General features: G+C 32.8%; 1 protein-coding gene across 1 annotated transcript in view; it reads right to left on the reverse strand.

The window, feature by feature from the left end:
- The window catches only part of LOC118743032 (mucin-5AC), a 53,810-nt gene extending 43,700 nt beyond the window's left edge, over positions 1-10,110 (reverse strand). Inside the window, exon 1 of the mRNA XM_036475501.1 lies at positions 8,962-10,110. The gene's annotated coding sequence lies outside the window, so the exon portion shown is untranslated. The remainder of the gene's footprint in view (positions 1-8,961) is intronic.
- Between the last annotated feature and the right edge of the window lie 252 nt (positions 10,111-10,362).

A 10,362-nucleotide genomic window follows, 5' to 3' on the forward strand; every position in this document is an offset into this window, starting at 1 on the left:
TTTTTTAGGATGTGTATTCGTACAAACCGTGATTATTGAAACTTTGGAGTATAATTTCAAATGTTCAGTGAAACATTTAGGATAAGTCATGTAACCCGAACGGCAACGGTCCAGTCTTTGCTTTTTGACTGTGATTTTTGTTAACAAAGTCTTAAGTCGACTAGGGGCTCTAACATCGATTGAATATTTTGCTGATATCTACAAAGGCGAAATGGAATAAGGTTCCCCCTAGAACCGTAAGTAACAACAAAATCGCAAGTAACAACAAGAGTGTATCGCCTTGCTTTATATGAAATTCAAGAGCTCCAGCTATGTTCAAACAAAAAGTAACATCTATTCAGACCTTTGCATCTTCGCCAATATATTAAAACGCTACGGTAGCTTTTATACAGTGAAGGCGCCTGAGATGTATGCGAAGCATACTCGGTCACTCGAGTGGGCCAGGAGGGAGTGGCGACGCGAAGGCAATACAGGGGCGCATGAAGGGTGACGCGAGTGTGCCACACTAGGCTCTTAACTTAAAAATGTCGCGTGTGGTAAGCTATCTCTCACCTCTAGAAGAAACATGGTTCCTATGAGAACTAGTGAAATATTACTATTAAATACTTATTACTATAAAGCTAACGCCCTTTTTTGGTATCAAACCCACATTAGTGGTAACAAATTCAATCGTTACTAAAGAATCAAAAATGTATAGGAGAAGAGTGAATCAATCCTAAATCGATCTCAGCAATAAAAAGTCTAAATTGGTTAATTGTTAAAGCATAGTTTAGAAAGGTCGAATTCTATGAGAACCTGGGAAATTCCTAAACTGATTAAACAATTTATATATTTCCTTGCTATACGAAGCGAACGTGAACTATTTTATGACCTTATAGTTCACTGGTGTCGATTTTTTGGCAATTGCTCTCAACGTTTCCAGTTGTGTTTTGAAATTACAGCCTTTCGAAGTCTGTTTTTATAGTCCAACAGTTAGAGGCATTTTTTTTTTTTTGGATCTCAAGGGCGCGTGTGTATTTCAGCTGCCACAAAATAGTGATTCAAGTAAATGCTGGGCGACAGGTTTAAGCTTAGATATAAAAAACTGGATACCAGTTTTCTAACCGAAATGGATCAGATGCAGCTATGTATAAAGCTAAATGGATTTTCGCATGCTGGAATCTGGTGCATTAAATTATCTACTTTCGAGCTGCGGTGAAATCGATCAGACTCACTTTCCTGTAGTACGTTTTGTCGTGGAAACTGAGTTTTTGGGAAAAATATATCGTCTTTCTCTGCTATGACATTGAAGTCGCGGATCAGGATTTTTACGTGATGGCGCTGACAGGTTTTCAGGTCCATTGAAAGTGTCCGTAAAAATTGTCTTTCACTTTAATCCAAATTGTATTGAAACGTTCGGCGACAAATTTTAACTACAGCACTTTTTGACGAAGTCTCATTTGCCTTACAAATTCGATATTGAACTTTCCGTCCTTTACATGGCAGCTCTCCTTTGATCTTCTATCGTTGCCCGTCTTAAGTTGGGTTGATGTATTTTTTTGTTTTATAAATCCATCAATCATTCTTGAACGCTTGAACCTCACTCATCAAGCTTGTTTTATTTTTTTTCCTTCGCAGGGGTTCTTACATCTGTACATATGAATGTGAGTACTCGAACCCTGAAAGTATTCGTTTCGGTGCATGTAGGGAGGGGGTAGATGCTTCTTTTGCTTTATAACGACGAGGTGACGAGGGACTTTTCGTCACTTAGTGTTTCTATTTTTAGAGAAGGTAGGAAATACGTCAAACTTCACCAAAATCACCGAAAATGAATTCTAGCTTAAAAAATACTCACGAAAATACTGTTAAAATATTGCATTTAAAATCCTATCCACGTTGCCTTTACAAATAATTGTATTTATAGTATTAATAGCAATTCTGTACTACACTTCATTTATAATTTATTTCTCGCTATTCTAATTCTTTTATTTTCGCACATTTTTTATTTCACCTTGCCACTTAACTATTCTTTTATTACATAAATTACTTAGTATTCCGCCGGCTGTTTGATTTTTTCGTCTGCACACCCACTCAATGTCTGGGTAGCAACCTTCTCATTCAATCAAAAGCCATTACCGCGTATGCGCCTTAAGTCTTTTGTTTGCTCCATTGCGCCGCTTACTAACTGACGCATATATTTGAGCTGTACAAAAAAAACAAAAGAAATACTATATAAAATGCTACGGAATGACGCTGCAAAAAATGTTAATTTTATTTCAATTAAAATTTAAAAACAAAAAACGAGCGGACGGAAAAATCTCTAAACAGCCGGATGTTGGTGTGGCATGGCAAATGTATGAGAAAATATAAAATGCAAAGCAATCGAAAAACTAGGTAAGTACACTAATGGGCAAAAGCATAACAAACCAATACACCTGTGAATAAGTGGTTGTCAGGTAGGCATGTAAAAGTAATTATGGAATGAAAAAAAAAAAACATTAAAAATTCCAATCAAAAACAAACGAAAATGAATCTACAGTTGAAGGAATGCGCAAGCTCACGCACTCACTTTCGATATACTTACATATTCATATGTACGTTTCTTTGCCACTTTTTTTAGGCCATAAAAAAATTGTTTGCTCTTCAGATAACCTGTGTTTTGTTTTCTTTTTTTGCTTTCGTAAGCATTTGGCTAGTTTTCACTTTCATTTGAAAACATGTCGGCACGTCTGCTATTTTGACAACGGCAAGCGATTGAAGGAGTGTTTGTTGTTGACTTATAAGTATTGAAGTTTTTATTAATAGATGGTTTGCTGCGCACACGTACGCATGTATGTACATATGTATGTATATGAAACTAAAAAACTGCGTTAAATGGTATATTAGCGGCGTTATGCCGCGCACAGATGTGTGATGAACTCTTAGCTTGCACTTGCAGTTAGGAAGGAAATAAGTCACGGAATGTATTTGGGGAATGCTACAGAAAAGGTTTTATTCTTAATTACGAAAAGTTTAAAATATGCAGCTTAAATATTGAATGCTTTTCATTTCAATTTGTCAATATGGCTAAGCCAATAAACAGGCTATATTTAGCTCCTTAATAGGGAGCAGAAAAAAAAATATTGCAAGTATTTAGTTAATATTTTTCACACTGGTACTGTCATATGTAATAATTTATTTTGATTATAAGTCACAGGAAATATTAAAGAAAAGTTCTACTCAATATTGGCGAACAAGTTTCCATTGTTTTTAACAATAGTTCTATAAAGAATCTAAGTAACTGAATAATGCAAGAGGACGACGTGACATGCGTAAATAGTCTTCGGTCAATGAAATATGTGCAGGAAGTTTTATTCTTGGAAATAATATGAATCTGGCAACTACACGAAGAAAAAATACGCTAAAACCTAATATGTATATTACTCGGCTTTCAATATCCATAGCTTTACAGAAATCGCGTGACCATATTAATGAAAAATACGATTCTTCTTTTTATGAATAAAAATAGTTTCTTAAAAAATTCGCATAATAATATTAAAAAAAAAAAAATTGAAAGATTTTCAACGGAATCGTAATAATAACTTTTTTCAAAGATTGGTATTAGAAAAACTTGAATAACTGAACTTAAACTATTCCGATTTAGACTTTTGAGGTATCATTGGCAAGGTATTTTCTCACCCTTTTTATTTCTTTGCTTCAAAAAATTAAAGAGAAAGGTAGGATGAACGAGCGTCATTCCAAGTTGAATTAAGATGTTTTGGTATTTTACAAAAAAAAAAATTGGGACACAAATGACTTTTTTGCACAGAAATAAAAAGAGTGGGAAAATAACCTTCTACTGAGATCCCAAAGAATAGTTTTGGCCCAGTTATTCAAGTTTTTCGTAAATGAAACTTTGAAAAAGTTAAAAAAACTGCATCAAAAATCTCATTGTTACGATTCTGTTGAAAAGATTTTTAAATATTTTTATGCAGATTTTTTAAGCTTAATCTGTTTTGTCATCTGAGAGGACTTTTTTCAAAACGTTTTTTAAGAAACTATTTTTATTCATATAAAACTCCACTTTTGGAGGTATTTTCAAATCGGTCTAGCTCACGTAAATGTTAATATTTTTCCGAAATATTTTGGCGGACGTCTTCAATTGTAATAGCGTTTGTAATCCCAGCAGAAAAACCGCATCTTTTGTTGGTGATACAGTCTAATGTATTTACATATATATTTCGTTTAATTCTCTTTGGTTATTTCACTAGTTAAAAAATGTCTGGGCGGTACATATTGTGTATACGTACATATATGTATGTAATTACATATGTATATATGTATGTATGTGTGTGCATGCATACTTTTCGCAATTGACTGCACTTCATTTGACCATTTCATTGTTATTGACGCTATTTTTTGTTGTAATTAGAAAGTATTTAACTTTAATGTTTGCACACATTTACTTACCTATACATACATATTTAAGCCATTATGTATATATGTATGTACACATGCATGTATATTAAAGTCGACACAGCCACGAAAACATACAATTAACTGCGTGCCAGTGACATTTCGCTGCCATAAACACGTAGCTGCAAGTACATAAATAAATACGTAACTAAATACTTATGAAATTATATCGCTTTTATCGTCAACTACTCTTCAACTTTTTTCTTAATTTTATTATCGATAAATGTGCGATTCAGCATATAATGCTATTTTCTTTGATTGCGTGAATTAAATTTTTTATAACTCACATATTTATGTACATATGTACATATGTATTTAGGTATGCATGTATATTCCCATTTTAGTGTTTTTTTATTTTCTTTTTAATGTGCGTTCAATAAAATGAAATGAAATTGTTTACAGCATATTTATTAGGTAAATATTTAATTATATGAAATTATCAATTGAAAATGAAAGCAGCTAATAATGCAAATAAAAATTGCGAAAGTAAAGAAATGGTAAAAGTGTCATTGTGTTTAATTGTTGTTGTTGTTGCTGTTGCGGTGATTGTTTTTCTATGGCAATATGCCAATAGACGTGCCTGATTCTTGCCCAGTTTTCGCTTTTATTCAAATTTGTTTAACTGCACAACACTTGTTTTCATCTGCAAATTTTATTGGCAATGCAAGTGAAATGTCGCGCTTCAGTTTTAATTTTCACATTGGTAGTCGTGGTTTCTTGCAGAAACATCTTCAGTATCAACTTTTTTTTTCTTGGGAAATTTCATGCTTTCTTCCATTCGTTTTGAACTCTGTTTATTCGATGCGATTTTCGGTAGCTAAGCATTTAAAAAGTACGCATATTTTAAAATTTCGTCGCTTAGTTACACTGTATGTACATACATAAATACATATGCAAATACCTAATTAAAACCTCTTTGGCCATTCAGTGGGTTCAACAATAAACCTTGGCATTCATGCTTATCTTCTTTAGTGCAAATGCCTGAAACTGCACAATTACAAGGTTGTGGCTTTCATGCTTTAATCCCCTTTAGTCATAGTGATTTTGGCTTTCGCTTTTTAAATGCCAAACACATATTTAATCATAGCTACTTATATACATATATATATGTATGTGCTTGAAAATAATGAGCTAGTGGCCATTAAAAAATGGAATAATATTTTAGTAGTGTTTATGCATAATTTTTAACAAATAAATGCTCAAAGTTGCTTTCTGGAGCTACTAAAAATAAAAAATAAAATGAAAATTCAAAAAAAAAATATAATAATTTAAAAAGGTCTTGGTAATATATTTTAGTACTTCAACAAGGCATTCTAGAATGCATTAAACGCTGAACTATTTGTGGTCGAAGTAAAAGCTGGAACCAAACTTCTTACTAATTAAATACAATTTTCCATACTTGTTGTTCCGAATTTTGCTTGAATGCTTTTGCTGTTGCCTGGCTTTTGCCTAAATAAAGTACTGACATAAAAACACCGGCAATTTTTCGCCATATTAAAAGAAGCGCCAGATGGGTATGCTAAAGCATCTCGCACGTAAAATAGTACATGGGCCAGTGTGCGTGGTGTTGTTGAACTATAAAAGCAACTGCGGTTAATTCCAGAGTTGATCCGGATTAAGTCAGAGTTATTCCGGATTAAGTCAGGAGTTAATCCGGATCAACGCTGCCGTCTGTTTTAAGCTTTTATTAATTGCCATAACCACATAGATTTTATTTTGTGCTAGAATTCATCTTACGTTTCGGTATGAATGCCTTGCTTAAATGTTGTTGTTGTATTTTTTAGAGCTTCAAAAAACTGCGTATTGCACGAGAAGTAATGAAATTTTTTCAAAGAGATATGCATCGTTTCAAAGAAAAAATCTCAAGTTTGTCAACAGGTTCATCTTCGTAAGTGATCACTTTCTTTTGTGTCGTATAAATAACGATAAACAGTGGTTTATTTTGTAGTTGTATCGATTACTAAGGTCTAACTTGAACAAAATATGTATTCACTTTTACTATGGGAGTATTTATATGTAAATTCAAAATTTTAAAGCTGTTTTGCTCGAGTTTTCCTTTTTTGAAAAGAGTTGCCACCTGATAGGTAATGAAAGTCAAACAAATTATTACAATATGGGTATCGATCGAAATGGTTTTGAAAAGGCTTTACATATTTCTTAATAATACGTTGTCGGTTGTTTAAAAAATTCAGTTGAACTTAAATAAAGGCAGTAAGAAGATAAAAATATCTATCACGATATCGCTGCCAGTCGAAAGAGGCTGTGGTTTAAAATATTTTGAACAGGATTGCCACGTGTTTGAAAAGTCGAATTTAATTAAAAGTATTCATAAGTTGTATGAAATATTAAAATAAGCGAGTCAACCGAATGAGTGGTAGTTTGAAAATTTGGAATATTAAAGACAGTTGCCACCTATTAAAAGAGGTAAACTTAAATTATTTAATCAGTTAAAGTAACCATTAAAAGCTGGGTATAAATAAAAATATGTTTACAACGCCTTTATTTCTTTTTCAATCGGTGGCAGCTGCATATTTATAACTTCAAAAAAAAAAAAGTAATAAATAAAATTCTTGGCTTAGGAACCAGTATGAGTACCACCGACAATATCAGTCTGTAGAAAAAAAAACTGAAAAAGTTTTGCTAACAGTTGTCAATTTGCGATGGAGAGAAGAACGGAGCAATCTCTTTAAAAGGCTCAAACACTCTACAAATCGGTCACCATACACATCCTTTTTGGAAAACGACTTCAAGCATTTTTCATGCTTTCATAGCCTCATCGGATAGCCCGTATAAAAATCAAGGGAAATCATATTTTTCGAATTTTGGTTTTGGGCTTGGGACAGTTGGCGTGAACCGGAAGCAAAAAAAATGGCCACTTGAAATTTGAACTTGAAAGGGTTATAAAACTGCATACCTTAAAATTGCCTAAAAATTCTTAACAAAATTTTGTAAATTTTAGTTAACATTTTTTTATAACTTATTTTTTACACTTTTACTTATGTATGCATATTTTCATTTTGTGAAACCTGTAATGGTTTTGAATTAATTTTTATCGTGTAACATTTATTTAAAGCCACATAAGAATCTTCTAAGTTTTATAAGTTTCAATTAAAGAAAAAGAAAAAAAAATAATTAAATCGATTGAAAACTGAAGGCTCTGGAACAGTAAATTCCAATTTGGCGCCGCTGCGCGCCGTAACGGAATAGTTAGAGGTGAGTACTATCACTCGGTAGGACCAGGATTCGATTCCTAGATCAAAGTTTTTTTACTAGCAGTCGTACCTCGGCAGGCAATGTCAAACCTTCGAAAGATCAAGCTTTCCTTTTTTTCTAAACTGTGAGTCCCTCCATTTTGTGAAAATAAATAGAAGATAGCAAAAATTCGACAAAATTTTGGTTTGTCAACTGATAAATTATTGCAAATTATTCGTATAAATTCATTAACTCGCTGAGTCAAAATTTTGCAAAATTTTCGCGATTTAGAAAAGAAATTAAATTTTTCCAATACTTTTTAAGTTTTATAATTTCCGTGAATGTTTTTATTTTGTACGAAGATCAAAATAAAGGGCTACCGCATGATGTTGATATTTTAAGGTCCACCCTAATGCATGCCGATTTTTGATATGAAGGATACTTGTTTTTTAAATCTGTGAAGACCTTAAAAATTTTTTCAATGCAGTTTCTTAGTCACAATGAAATTTATAAATTAAATTCTTAAATTCTTTCTAATACTTACATATGTATGTATGTCATCTTCAAAATACTTCAGTTAATCCATTTGCTAAAATTTAAATCAGGGACCGAATATAACAGTTATTGATGAAAACTGTCATGGAAAATTTCACTATGAAGGAAATGTTCTACAACTAAGTGATACATACCGATCGATTTTTTTTTCACTGAGACTCAAATTTTAAAATAGATTTTTATTTGCAATTTCTATACAAAATTAAAAAAAAAAAGAATTATTTTTGATTTTTATATTCTAAATCCAAAATAACAATTATTTTTAGTTTTTATATTATATGTCTTAGATAACAGGTATTGAAGACTTTTATTTATAAAGGTCATCAATAAATGTCAGTCAGTCACTTTTACTTTTTAAATCATTCGTATAAAAGTCATTAACATTTTTCGCAGTTAAGAAGGTGTTGGGAAACAAAAGTTTACGACGACTTATACAAATGACTTTTATAAGTATGATTTAAAAAATAAAGGTCAGTGACTGATTTTTATTTATGACTTTTATAAATAAAAGTCTTCGATAACTGTTATGTAAGACATATAATTTAAAAATCAAAAATAATTGTTATTTTGGATTTATAAAATAAAAGTCAGTCAGATAACGGTTATTTAAGGAGTAATTAAATAAAAGTCAAAAAATAATTGTTATTGAGCGATTTTTTAATAAAAGTTCTAACTGTTACAGTTCCTGATTAAAATGGTTCATACACAGTTTTACTACTTAATTAATCTAGTTGAATAATTAGCCACATAGTGTACTCGTATACATGAGTAAATACATACCCAACTTATGAGTTCGATGACTGAGTTCTTTTAATTACTTGCTGCGTGATTTATTTATTCAATCTTATTTTTAAATTAGGAAAAATATTTTCACTACTTTTGCAGTATTGCAATCAATTTCTTCTAGTATCTTTTTAATTTTCACCCGTTAAAGTCATACACATGCACACGCGCGCTGAATCTACGGTTGTTTTTCGTTTCTAAAAAATTTAAATTTTTCACAATTTCTTTCAGAGTTTCACCTACTTTTGCAAGCTGTGTTTGTTAAAATTTTTCTGCAACGCTTTTGCTTTCTTTTTCGCGCATTAACTTTTTGCGTTGTTCTTCTACTCCAATTTTCGTATTAAATTTGCTTTAATTTGCGGTTCGTTTGTTTAATTTTAGCTACTGTTTTGTTGCTACTGTTATTAATTAATCCATCAAACGCAAGGTGGTAGCACTTTTTGTACAAATAATTTCGTTTTTTTTTTTTTGTAAATAAAATGCTTTTTAACGCTAGCTGAACGCGTCAGTCGTCGTCGTCCCCGTGCCAGGAAAACGAAAACGATTTTCACCGCGTTGCAATCGTTGAATGCTTTTCACGTTTTATGCACTCACTGCGTTTGGCGAAAATTATTGTAAATAATTGCCAGGCGTCAATGACTGCCAACAAGCATGCGCGCGCCAACTGCGGTGGGTGGCTGGCGGTGTTGGTGAAATACGGGCTCAGTTGCAGATTTCTAATCCGTTTGCAACCACTTGGACACACACCACTGACTTTTGGTTTGGCGAAGAATCGAAAGCAATTTTTATTTTATTTTTTTTTTCGTTAACTCACAAGTAATTGTTTTAGTGCAAGTTGCAATCAGTTAATTGAAAGGCACACGAGGAAGTCACTTTTACTAGTTTGCTGCAGTCCGGTTGATTGTCACCGAGCGGGGCACATGAATTGTTTAACAAAGCAGTTTTCCAATCGAGTTACAAGTTTTTATGCAAATTCCCAACCAGTCCATTCAATCACAAATATGGACAAAATGTAAGGCACTATTTATTTGTTTTTTAGTTATCTACTAATTTGCCGCAGCTACCGTAGAGACGCGTCTGCATCGTTTGCGTTTCGTTAACAAACTGAAGAAATGAAAAGCCGTGCGTCGCAACGTAAGTAACTTATGCGCGCTGTTGGTAGCTGCTGGAGCTGCTGCAGATGTTTACTTACCCAGTTGGCTTGTTGGTTGACTGACTCCATGGTTGGTGGCTGGTGGCAGCGAAGCGGTTCGATGGTCGTTTGGCTGCTTTGCCGCTTGACTGCCAAGCCGGTTGTTTGCAATGTTTATTTTGGTGTTGCTGCTGCTGTATTAACCGCAGGCGTCTATGGTGTTGCTACCAATTTTGGCTGCAACTGGTTGTTGTCGCTCAAATGTT

This window comes from Rhagoletis pomonella, unplaced genomic scaffold (assembly GCF_013731165.1).
Source record: "Rhagoletis pomonella isolate Grant_MI unplaced genomic scaffold, Rhpom_1.0 Rhpom_scaffold_00007, whole genome shotgun sequence".
In the NCBI taxonomy this organism is placed as follows: domain Eukaryota; kingdom Metazoa; phylum Arthropoda; class Insecta; order Diptera; family Tephritidae; genus Rhagoletis; species Rhagoletis pomonella.